Source organism: Cinclus cinclus, chromosome 17 (genome assembly GCF_963662255.1).
Source record: "Cinclus cinclus chromosome 17, bCinCin1.1, whole genome shotgun sequence".
Classification (NCBI taxonomy): domain Eukaryota; kingdom Metazoa; phylum Chordata; class Aves; order Passeriformes; family Cinclidae; genus Cinclus; species Cinclus cinclus.
Genome location: NC_085062.1, coordinates 10102904 through 10115759, shown reverse-complemented (window position 1 = coordinate 10115759; position 12856 = coordinate 10102904). Strand labels below are relative to the sequence as shown.

Below are 12856 nucleotides of genomic sequence, written 5' to 3'. Positions count from 1 at the left end.
AACCCCTGATGGTTCAGATGGAAATCTTGAGCCCATGTGTAAGGCTGCCAGATTTATCTGCTGAGATGTAGAACTTGGAGCAGATAGAGTTCTGCTGCCTCCATTGGGACTTAAACCCAGATCCCAAACCATACCAGAACACAAATCAGATTTTACTGTGGAATTTGTTTGAAAAGCTCTTGCTGGTTTGTATTTAATTTTAATGATGATATATATTTTGATTGGGTGTCAAAAACATGCTTCAAATGAATACAGTGCCCTTCTCTTTATGTGCTGGTCATCTTGTTCCTTGTCCTTCAAGTGCTTGGGCTCTGTGTGTCCCTGGCTGGGAGGATAGTGCAGCCTTTAGAAGGACACATTTTCTGTGCAGCCTTTAAAATTTCTCAGGTTTGTTGAGTGTTTGCCTTGGGTTACCCTTTGAGATTTACAGGCTGGTTTGTGTTTGTTTTGACTGTTACTTTATCTCACTTTCTCAGTAAGTCCAGTCTCTTCTGGCCATAAGTGATAGGAGGGGAGCATGAGGAAGTTCTGGGAGCCTGTGTTTGGAATGCTGCACTTCAGGGTGCATGCTTGGATTTTTTTCCTTAGCCTTTGTGTGGATTCTGTGATTGAAAGAGCTATAAAGGTACTGTGACGATGGAAATTAATTAAATGGTTAAATGTCTTAATCATTCAGATGTGAAATGTCCTTTCTGCTTGTACTTCCCTTGGTGTTCTTGTGTATTGGCTAATCTTTGGTGACAAAACACTCCTTGTCCTGCCCTTGTACAGCAAAGGGGCTTCCTCAGCTCATTTATTATTTTTTAAGCTTGATATTGACATTTCAGTTCCAGGTTTGGGAGCTGTTTTACGCTGCAGAATTCAGTGGTTATAGTTACAGTGCAGTGGTTGGTTCCTCTCCCCATGGCAGGCTGGGGGGGTGTTTGCCTGTGTGTTATTCTGCATATGCTGTGGGAGTTGTTGTGTCTTCCTAAGTAACACTCACACAGCAGTAATGGACATGGGATGTGTTTTAAAACACGACATAAAAATGGCAGTGCTCACATTCAGCTCTTTCCCAGAGCTATGAATGATGCAGTGCTAAGAGCTGGTGGTCTGTACATTGAAGGATTTGTGCAGATGTATTTGTGGTGTGGGTTGCTGGTTTTTTAAGATGCATTTTGAAGCTGTACATGTTCTGTGTGTGTACAGTGGGGTGGCTGAATCACTGTGGAAAAGAGCATTTTAAATCTACTTATTCATCCAGTGCCAGCACAGGTAAAATCTTTAGGTCCTCCTTTTATCCGGGCTGGATGAGTGCTGAGGTGCAATGTAGGATTCCTGTGAGTGTAATTCAGGCTGTGCTGAGAACTGAGCTCCTTCTGCATCCCATCAGGGCACCCCAGAGATGCTGTGCTCCCTGGGCACTGGCAGCAAAACTCAAATTGGGGCAGCCAGGTCACTGCACAGATTCTGCAGATGTTCCTGAGGTGGAGCTTCTGGCCACGACTGACCTCGAGTGCCCAGCAGCCCTTATTGCTTGGAGGCACTGCTGGGTCTTAAACCTTGGTTTGGGAAATGAGTTCTTGCAGTTCTTGGGAGCAGAAGTGCTGTGCTTGTCTCCATCAAACAGTTAAGCTACTTGGAAGGCACAGTTTTAATCTTTATGGAGAAAGGAAATGGCAGTGTGGCAAGCACACCTTATATAATGCACATAATTACTGACATTACCCACACTTCTCACACTGGCACCAACTCCTGGGCATGCAGCTTCCCCAGAAAGTGACACATGACAAATGTGTTATGGCCATTTTGCTGAGCAGGTTTCCTGTCCAGGAGCTGCTCTTCAGACTCCCAGAGATCTCTGGCAGGTCTGGTTTGGTTTGTGTTTCAGTAGTGCTTCCTGTAGCATAACTTCAAATGCATAAGGGCAAATGGAGGCCATTGTATGCACAGGCCTGTCTGTGCTCCTTCCTGTTGCTTCAGGGCATTTGGATTTGTGTTTTTGGGAAAGCAGGAGGGACCTGGGAATTGAGTAGACTTGTGAACATAGAAATTTTGGTTTTAATATTCAGATTTTGTGTCTTCATCTCCTCTTTGTAGCACTGATTGCAGCTAGAAACAAGACACTATTGATATGACTGTGTTGACATCTGTGAATTCTGCTTTGGTACTGAATGAGTGCTGCTGTGCAGTTGAAGGCCATGTGATATCTGAAAAGGAAACAATTCTGATAAAATTGATACTCTCCTTCAGAACTAAAACTAGCTCTGGATTCCTGCAGCCTGGTTGTCCCTTACTTTATTGCTGCCAACTGTAGTGATCTGACACTTTGGAATAAACCCTTGATTTAGTGTAAATATTTGCAAAGAGTTCTAGCTTTACTTTACATCAGGTGTTACCTGAAAAGCCCCTGACCAGAAATCTTCTAAAGAAAATTCAATGTCTGGGGGGAAAAAAAAAAAATCATTTTAGGTGACGTTTGATGCTGGCAAGGGGGTTCTTTGAGTGCTGGGGAAAACTCTGTGTACTAGTAGTTCCTTGTCCTTGTTGACATACTACTGCTATTTTATTGTAATAACATGGCAGACTATTCAAATGGGGTTGCCACATTTAGCTAAACTAGGTGTAAATATGTATTCAGGTTTATGCTTGGAGAAATTCAATGTCAGTATAAATGCTGCAGATACGTGGGTGATGTCACAATTCACCCAAAGTTTTGTCTTAAGAGAGCTAAAGACTGGCCTGGGGTTGCAGAGAGAGCCTGCATGAGTTTGGGGACTCATTCTCAGTAAAACCAAACTCTCACTTCTGGATTTATCTCTTTACTTGGATAGCAAATAGATTTTTGTCCTCAAACCCAGGGCTTGTGACCCTCTTTGCAGTACATTCCTTGGTGAAAATTAGTGAATCTTTTTTTATGTCCATGGTCTTGTGTAAGCAGATATCCTTCCAGTTGCTGTTTTGTGGTGGATTTGTTTTAGGCTCTCTCCATTGATGAATGAGGTTGTGACTTTCAGGTATTCAAAAGTGAGGTGGAATTTCTCTTTTGTCCTACTGGATTTTTATCAAGAGTCCTGGTAATTCAAGAAGGCCATGGTGTACTCTCTGAAGGTAAGACTGCTGCTGTTTGGTAATTCTAGGAGCCCCAGTCCTTATCTGGAAGGGTTATTAGTTGGCTGCTTGCACACAAATGTCTGAGCTCTCATCAGATTAGAAGTCAAACCCAAAAATGTGTCTTTAGCTTGAAATATATAACCAGTGCTCCAAAACCATGAGAATCTTCATTGCAGTCCTACATCCACTTGCTTTCTTTGTAGCTGATCATGAACTAAAAAAAATACTGAAATTGATCAACACAGTATAAAATAACTTCCTAAATTTGGTTTGCACCTTGATTTTTTTTTTTTTTTTTTTTTGCTAGTGAAAGATTCGGTACCTGCTAAGTAAGAACTAGTTCTGTGCTCTCAGTGAGGCTGCATTCCTTCCTTAGAGGCCATCTGGTGACGTGACCTGACCCTTAAAATCTGAGTTATTCTTCCTTACCTGAAATGTCAGGTAAGTTGGAATTTTGCACATCGCAGCGCCTCCATTACAGTGGTAACGTGTTGGGAAGTGAAAGGTGGACATGGCCAGGATGCTTTTAAGTTTAGGGTTTACTCCAGAGGCCAGTCTAGAGGCAGCAGCTGCTGTGGATGTGTCCTTGGAGAGGCTTTTGTGTGGCTGTCACACATCTGAGTGAGGGGACAGCGACAGATCCAGCTGTTGGCAGAGTGAACACCAAGTATCTCTGATTTGGAACATCTGGGGATGCAGGAAGCAGTGTGGCTGTTGAAAATGAGGCATTTCTAGTCTGGTGTTTTGGAGTGAAGTCAGAAGGTGAGAGAGAGAGTTTAGCCCTCTGTAGTTTTGTCTAAAACAGAAGGTGTAGAGGGACAGTTGAGATGATTTAAAGTTTGGGGAGGGACAGATGTGGTAAGAGATTACAGAGTTAGTGATGCAGCTCTTGAAAATGGAGGCAGGTACTGTGGAGTGTTGCTTTGTTGAATATTTACTTCCCTTCTTCAAAATGTCCTCAAATTCCTGCAATTTATTTAGATTAGTTTCTCTTCTTCCAGTCTCTTCTGACCTTTTAGGTTTCTTGGCAAAATTTACATTGCATTCAAATTCAACTGGGGAATATTTTCCCAGAACAATCTTTCTGATTATAATCTCTTATTTGAAATCTGCAGCTAGTATGTTAAATATAATGTACGTTTATTGATAGAAGCTATTTCTTCTCATTTGCGTGGGTGTTATATACAGTCACATCACTGTTTCAATCACTGGCTGCCTGACTGGTTCCTAGAAAATACAGGGGAATTTCCTACCATGACTCATCTTGGAAGTAGCAGATGTTACACACTCTCAAGCTGTGTATGGTAGCTCTGGAGTCTCAATAAATTTAATTGAGTGTTGGGGACACAAAAATATATTGGATTACTCTAATGATTACACACTGCTACTATTTATTCCTTCTTAATGAGGATGCTTAAGCAAAATCTTTATGGAAGTGATGGTGCTTTCTTCCCTTTCTGTCCTGTGGCACTGCTGTGAAAACATGTTTCTGCTTTGAAATTTCAGTTTTACCCTGCTGTCACTGGGAGGGTGACTCTGTTTTTAATACTTTATAATTCTGAGAAACCTTCCCCATTTTTTTTCCTTTTTTTTTTTTGTTTTTTCTGCTCTTGAAGGTGACCCCTGAGCCACATGTCACTCACAAGCAGTTCCAGTCCCTTAGCAGCAGCAGATTGTGTCACTGGCAGTGGGTCTGTGCTCCTGGGGAGTTCCTGGGTACCTGCTGATCCCAGATACAGAAATGAGTCTGGGAGTGCTGTGCCATGGCCAGCAGGCTCCCAGGGGCCTCTGGAGGGTGTGTTATAGTGAAGGTTTGCATTCAGTGGGATCACACTGGATGTGCAGCAGCACAAAGATGGGATTAAACACATCCTAGAACTGTGCCCTGCTGGGATGTCCAGAGTGCTGGAATTGAAGAGACGAGGAGGTGCTGGGGATGGCTGGCGGAGCTCCCTTCTGCCATGGAGGAGGCAGGAGGGTGGAGGAGGAGAGGGCAGGGGTGGTTTGAAGGGATATGAAAGGGAGTGGCTCTCCTGCAAGCTGAACGTGCCAGATGAGATACCCAGCTCCGGCTTGTGGAGTCTCAGGATCAGTTCTCATTTCAGCTTTATCCAAATAAACCCAACCTTCTGCTTCAGCAGCTGATGTGCCTGTTTCTTCCCATGTAGGAATCTGGTTTTCCACGCAGGGATGGATCTTGCCTGGAGGCACGTGTTGCTCCAGAGGAGCCCCAGAGTGTCAGTGGAGTGCTGTCGTGTCCAGCCCCACTTCAGATCCAAGAGATCCTTATGGTTTGCCCTTTTCCATAGCTAAGTGAGAGCTGGCTTGCTGAGAGTAAAACGTAAAGCTCTGGGAAGCAGGGGAATGTCAGGCTGTTGGTGTACAGGGCTCTGGGGGATGCCCTTACTCACCTCCTTTGTGTAGAAGCTGTAAGACCTGGAAACAAGAACCATCTCGTGCTTGGGGAATATTCCCTGAATTCGCTCCTTTGGCTGCCCAGGATGTGTGGTATTTCTCTTCCTGATGTGTCTTAAGACTGTATTTTACCGTGGGGCTTGTCAGGTTGGGAAAGTCACTCATGCTGGTGTTGGGAGCTAATCTGGAAGTGAACAGAAAAACGCTGGCTGGGTTTCTCAGCCCTGGATTTTGGGTGGCAGTTCCTTTGTTCAGAAACACAGAATGCGAAATTTGTGCCTTATCTTCCAGGACACGCAGTGAAATATCTGAGGGAGGATGGGATAGCATTGTTACCCAAGGTTTTCCTGGGAGAAGGGCGAGTCCTTAACTGCTTTTCTTACTTCGGATCGCGCTGAGCGGCGGAATTGCAGAAATTGCAGAAATTGCAGAGATGGGCTTTTGCTGTAGTGGCACTGGAGTGGGCAGCAGCTCTCAGAGCAAACTGCAGCGTTGCATTGGGCCGAGGAGCCAGTTCTGCAAAGCCAGGCTCAGCTGGTGGTTCCCAGCCCCAGCCTGGGGTAGGTGGGACAGGGAGGGGGCCCCATCCCTGCCGTGCTTGGAAAAGAGGAAGCCTGGAGCTGAACCTCGCCGTGCTGCACTTCCCTAGAGAGAGAGATGAGGAGAGGCAGTTCCTCTGCTGGGCTTCATCTATGATTCATGGAGAGTTTAAGCACAGTATAGGCTTGCTCTGTAACCTCGCTGTGCTCCTCGTATTCTCTTTTTTCTTCTCACCAAAAGACACGTGCAGCTGAGTTTTTCCAACAGCATCATCTCAAATGGTTGAAAGCTTCTGCGTTTGAGTTTGCGTGATAAATTCTGTGGTTATTTCTCATATTTATTTTCTCCAAAGTCATGTAATACTTAAGTTTGGCTGGGTTAGTGGTATTCAGTTCTAGTGTGTGTTGTTTGTATACAAATATTTGGTGTTTTCCCCTGTAGTTACACTTTTGGAAGTGTTGATTCTTTTCAGCGTTATAAAGAAAAATCATCAAAATGTATAATTATTTAAGACAAAAAAGCTTTAGCAGATGAATTCAGTGCAGCTTCCCCTGAAGGCTTTTCCTCCTTGGAGGTAGCAGATTTAAAATTATAGATGTAAAACTCAGGGCAGCTCTTCTAAGACCATTCTTGTTGTCATATTAGATTTAAATATACATTTGTACTAGGGAGTGATCAGTTAGGAAGACTCATAAAGGAGATTTTTCCCCCATTTTTCCTGTCTGGAGTACCCTTTTCTAGGAGCCTAGAAGCTCCTACAGTACAGTAATGACCCTGATCCAGGTGACTTTCTAAAGTCCTCTGAGCTCCTTCAGCATTTTGGGCTGACATGACCATAAAGTAAAAGACTGAACTATCATTAATTTATCAGTTAATACTAGAATTTTTCATTCCTTTGATTAGTGGCAATATGCCTCAGTCTGCAGAAAAACATTTTTCATTCGTAGAGTGTCTCAGCTGTGCTTAAAATTAACCAGAACAAAATAATGAGGCCTGCAATTGAGAAGCTGTCCCCAACTAAAAATATTCCTCCCTTAGATGATGGGATTGGATTTTCATAGTTTTACTACAAATATGCCCTGAGGTTCATTATGCCTTGGATGCTGAATCCATAAAATAAGGCTGTTAATATGTACATGAAGCACCAAGTAGTGCTGGAGACTTTCAAAAACTGCTAATTCCTTGATTTATTCATAAAGCAGGGAGCATAACTCTTGAAATTTTGATCAGATGCCAGTTCCTTCAGTAGCCACTCGATCCAGAAACCTTTTTATAGCTGTGCTAACATCTCTGAGGACTGTTAGGCTTAATTAATGTTTAAGGCTCCTGTACAGAACATGTCATGAAAAGGGAAGCTCCTCTGAGGTAGCGTGGGGAGGCAGGCAGGAATTTGGCTTTGGGGAATGGGAAGGCAAAGGATGTACCAGCATTTTAGTTGAGTAAGTTTTTGTCTATTCTCTCACTATAAAATGCCCTTTTTGCTTTTTTTAGAGAATTACTGCTATTTGGGGTGTTAAATTGACAGGTGTGATTGCAGAATCCTTCACATGGATTTTTTTGTAGACATTTAAAAGCAATTTTAGGTTATAAAAGCACAGAATGGCCTTATTTAAAGTATATATCTGTCACAAAAAAGGCTCTTTTGTGTGGTATGAGGATGACTAAGCCTGATAAAATGGTTCTGCAAATGTTCACTATCAGGTAAAATACCTTAATTTCTCCCATCTGCAAAACAAAATAATATTTATATTCTCTAAAGGGTTAAGTGAGGGGACAGTTTCTTTGGGAAACTGAACATCTTTTTCTTGTACACAAACTTGTTATGGCTCCAAAAATGACTATTTTCTCATGAGCATTGACATCTCCCTGCACCAATACCTTCAGGATTAGGCAGAATATCATCAAACATCAGAAAAGCTTTATCCTGTGGGAATGTCTGGTGCTTCTGGGGCTACAGAGGGGTTGGGTGATATTATTTATCAGGAGAAAATTGGCTTCATCTATTGACATCTTGCTTAAGAAAGGTATCAAACCTCATTTCCCTGCTCTTTTTCCTCAACACACACTTCCTCAAAATCTAAGTTATGAAAGGTAAATGGAAAAGAAACTGTGATCACAAGGTAGGAGTGGTTGAATAGATGTTTGTATATTTTTAACTGGGGGGAAAAGAAAGTTGAATTGTTTCAGAAGAATTTGCCTTTAATGCCATGAAGGGTGTATTTTTGTGGTTTAGAATCCTGTATCTCATATAAATACATTTCTTAGAGGAATTTAAGCTGAGTATCCTTCCCCTAAGCAGGTGAGGTTCAGTCGTGAACTGAGGGGAGAATGAAATGTGGGAAAACAGGAGGTTTATCCAGCCCTGCTGCTGGGGAAGGACTTCAGTCTGTCTTAATAGAAAGCAGAGCTGGAATAGACTGATGTAAATGACTGATATTTTTCTGATTTAAGTCCAACAACATCGCCTGCAGGGGAAAACACTGTTGGCAGAGACATTCCTGGTGATGAAAGCTTTACTGTAGCAGTTAAGATTAGTTGTCTTTAGACAAAAACCTCATGTTTTATTTAATCTCCATTCAGGCTTTTTTTTTTTTACCCTGGTTAAAAAGGTAACAAGTAGGGCATCCAGATCATATCAGTGAATGAACTATAGATGTTTTATTCAGCAAAAGGCCATTTTGGTTTCTATTAGAAAAGTTTAATTGCTTAATTGCATGAGATTTAAGATTATGATACTGAAATTCTACTACAGCCTTCAAAGCCTGCTTTGTTTAGCATTGCTTTCAAGGCAAAGTTTTCAGGGAAAAGGTGTAGTGGAGCATTTTTTTTAATAAAAAATGGGGCATTTATGTCAAAAGTCAAGACTGAAAATCAAAGAGGCCCAGCCTTATCTTGAGGTCTTGAGCTCTGGGGTTTTTTTTTTTGTTTGTTTGTTTGTTGTTGTTTTTTTTTGTTTGTTTGTTTTGTTTTTTTGTTTTTTTGGTTTTTTTTTCCCTGCATAAACAGCCTTGCTACAGCAGAAGATGCGAATAAGCACTTGTGTAACCAGGGCTTTGCTCACATAGTTGTGGTGGCTTGGAGCTATTCTATCTCAATATCTGTCCAAATAAACAAAGCTTTAAGTGGTCAAGTGATGCCTGAACATCTCTCTGGAAAGCACTGGGCTTTAGCTGCTCAGATGGCTCTGAGAAAGTTGTTTAGATCAAATTAGGAAATTGTAGAACACTGGAATGCTTCATGGCAATATTTGTAACGTTTTGGCTCTGGCCATAGTCAAATGTAGTTGTTTGTCAGTGGGGACCAGTCCTGAGCAGCCTTGGTGGTGACAGGATGCATGGAATGCTGCTGGAGGTTTTGATCCGTGTTTTACCTACAGTAACCATACATCCAATGGCTCTGATTCCCAGAATATCCTTGGAGTAAGTTTGACAGTTCCAAAGAGCCCTAGAAAGTATAACTGGAATTCGTCTGTTAGATGAAAACAAATCTACAGAGGAAAGAGAGGTTTTTCCTCTCCTTGCTACAGAAATTTGCCACAGAAATAGGAAATGTATCAAGAATTTTTATTCATTATCTTCAGCTGTCACTCTAGACATTGGAATACACTGAAGTGCCATATCAAATGGAACTTTAATATTTGGCAAGGATAATTTCTTACCAGGAACAATAAACATGGCTTGAAACAGGTTTTTTTGTTACTTGTCAGGGTAACAGCAGGTTTGGAGTCAGATGGTTTGAGCAGGTGTGTGTGAAGGAAAGAAAGGAGGGAAGTGAGGAGGGAACGTGCTGGATTGCTGTGGGAGTGTGCCAGGGATTTACTGTGAAATTCTGCATTTCAGAGAGAGAAGCCCTGAAGTAAATCTGTAGGGGAAAGGTGTGTGGTGCACTTGTGTGTGGTTGAGGGAAGTGCTGAGCTGCATCTCCTGAGGGATGGGGACAAAACCCCAGGAGGTGCTGCTGGAATTCTGCCTTGGTCCACGAGGGCTCCTCACTGAAGTGAAATTTTTCTGTTTCCCACTGCAGTTATCAGTTACCTGAGCTCTTCATTCTGACTGAGCCTTGCAGCAGTATTGCAAAGGGGTGTATACATGGATTGAGAAGGTTTTGTTGCTATAATCAGAATAGAAACATGTAATATTTTTATGTCCATCCATACTTCTGGCCTTGGCTTCTTGTCATTGCATTTATCCCAACGCTCCATTTACCCTTTTTTGACTGCCTCTGCCTGCTTAGCAGATGTTTTCAGAGAGCTCTCTGCAGCAACCCCCAGGTCTTTTCCCTGTGTGGTTACAATTAATTTAAAATTCAGCAATGTGTAGAGTAGCTGAAAATATTACTACTGCTGTCTGTTACCCTGTTTTTTTACAAAATGCATTTCACCAGCCCCTGTTGTGCTGCTGAGATCTCAGTTCTGAGTCACTCAAGGTGGACCTGGCTGTGTTTTTGACATGATTTATCACCATTGATATGAATTGATGTTTTCTATGAGATAAGTGACCAAAACCCTTTCAGTGGTGCTAATTCGATTTACACAAATCTGTGTCATTACTCCAGCAGCCATCTCAAAAATAGAAAAGTGCTCAATGGCTTTTTTGGTGGCGATTCAAAATAGTAAATTATAATTAGAGCAAAAAAAAAGCTCAGTCATATCTTAGAGCAATCTCCACATGGTTTTTCCTGTGCAATGTTTGCCAGTAAACCTGAATTTTTTTGTTAGCCACTGAACACACATTCTAACATCAGCTGCCAGTTTCTTGGCTTCTCATGCAGAAATAGAGATGTTTCTAAATTATGGTAGCCTTTCATTTTGCTTTGCTGTCCTATTCATTGAATTTTCTTGTTTTAATGATGTCTCTGACCTGAATTTCTCTCGCCTGTCCCCCCTGCCCTCAAATGCCAGAAATGTCCATCAGTGCCACCCACAGAAGCTCCCCTTGTCCCCACAGCATCCCTCCCAAACGCTGTCACTTGGCATTTTTGTGCAGTGATCTGATGTGATTTGGGAACTTGACACAGAAGCTGGGCCAGCAATGAGGAATTTGACCCTCCCCTCCTGATGGCTTCCTTTTCTGAGCTCTGAGAGTCCTCAGGTGTCTCCATCAGTGACCAGAAAATTGACTTGGAGCTTTGATAATGTTTTATTCAGCTGATATTCGTGGTGTCTTTTGCAGCACCCGTTTTTCATTTTTTTGGGAATTGCAGCAGACAGAAATGCACTCACTGTTTGTGCTTAAAGCTTTTCTAGTTGGTTGGAAGGGAACTGCTGCTTGCCTGATTATGTTCATATCATAGCAAATTGCACTGCTGAAGTACCTCATAAAATACTCAGTTTCCATGGTGATCTACCTTCCACTTTTCCTAAAAGGACCCACTAGGTCCTGGGAGACAGACTCCACTTTCTTTGCCTGTGAGAAGATTACTCACATCCCTTATTTTCCCCTTAGTTCTGCCTTGCTTTCTTTACACCAAGTAATTTGAGTTTAATGATTTTTTTTTTCCTCTCTGTCTTTAACATTCTGAAATATTAAATGTCAGCACATTAAAGCTCATCTGATGATGTCCCTGTGCACAGGGATGCAGTGCTGAAACTTGTGTTCGGAATTTCGAGTTGAAAAAAAAAGAAATTTAAGCATCGATTATTTAAAACGAGAATTAAAGTCAGTTAAAACTGTGTAGTGATTCTTCAGTGCTGTAATGCTAATTAATAAAATAGGGAAGAGAGAATGCTGAGGGGACAGGTACCTGCCAGGTGACTTTCTCCTTGTCTCTGCCTGTGTCAATCCCCCCTTGGTCAAACCAAAACTATTTGCCTGAAGAAGGCTCTGACTTCAGCTGCAGTGTAAGTTCATTTTACACATCTGATTACAGTGCTCAGTGAAGCAAAATTTTGTTTGCCTTCCAGTTCTAATTTGAAATTGTAGTTTTTCTGCATTAAATCAACATTAAGGGCCTTTTCTGACTTGATAAAACCCAAGATGACAAAACTGGAGGCAGAAATCATGGACCAGGATCTCTCAGTTATCCAGTTATTTGAGGAGTTTCTGGGTGCTGTATATTCTCATATAATGGGAATAATGGAATAATGACATGGTATGGTAGCTGTCATTTCAGTCTTAACTCAGAATTTTTTTTATCTGCTAAAGCAAAATAGTTGTTGCAGTTTAGAATTCTGCAGGGGGTTTTGTTTGTTTTTGGGTTTTTTTGGTTGTTTTTTTAATTCTTACTGAGCTGTACTCTGGATCTTGTAACAGATATATTTGACAATATATTACAGCCTTTCTTTCTTATTTTTTCTTAATTTTATTTTTAAATTTCCTTTCTTCCCTCCCATCATGTGTGGTCCCCATTATAGCCTCCTACCTGGAAGGAACTGTTTGCTATTCCCAGTTATACCCCTGCCTGAAAACTGGCATTGTTCACTGTAGGTTTTCTTTCCATCTCAAAAGTCTCTGTCATGCTGTTTGGGGCTGGCTTGCTGTATTGTGGCAGGAAAAAAAATCTATTTATTACTTTCTTAACTGTGATACTTTGGTATTTTCATGATAACTGATAACATGCACTTAAGGGCTGTAATTGTCATAAGGGTGTTGAAATGATCCTGAAGAAGAGGAATCCATGAGGGAGCTGTCTTAAAAATGCATGTGATGTCTGATACAGCAAAGTTTGAGTTATTTGTCAATAAAAGCATCTCGTGATCTTTTTTCTTTCCAGACTTTCAGCCATCCAGTGCTCTTTTTATAGAGGATAAACACTGTCTTCTTGGACACAGTTATTAGATCATAATAAGGAGGTTTTGAATTTTCAC

General features: G+C 41.6%; 1 protein-coding gene across 2 annotated transcripts in view; it reads left to right on the top strand.

The window, feature by feature from the left end:
* Positions 1-531: 531 nt before the first annotated feature.
* TAOK3 (TAO kinase 3) overlaps positions 532-12856 on the top strand; it is a 61653-nt gene continuing 49328 nt past the window's right edge. For both annotated transcript variants that reach the window (XM_062504058.1, XM_062504057.1), the window contains exons 1-2: positions 532-625; positions 3404-3537. The gene's annotated coding sequence lies outside the window, so the exon portion shown is untranslated. The remainder of the gene's footprint in view (positions 626-3403; positions 3538-12856) is intronic.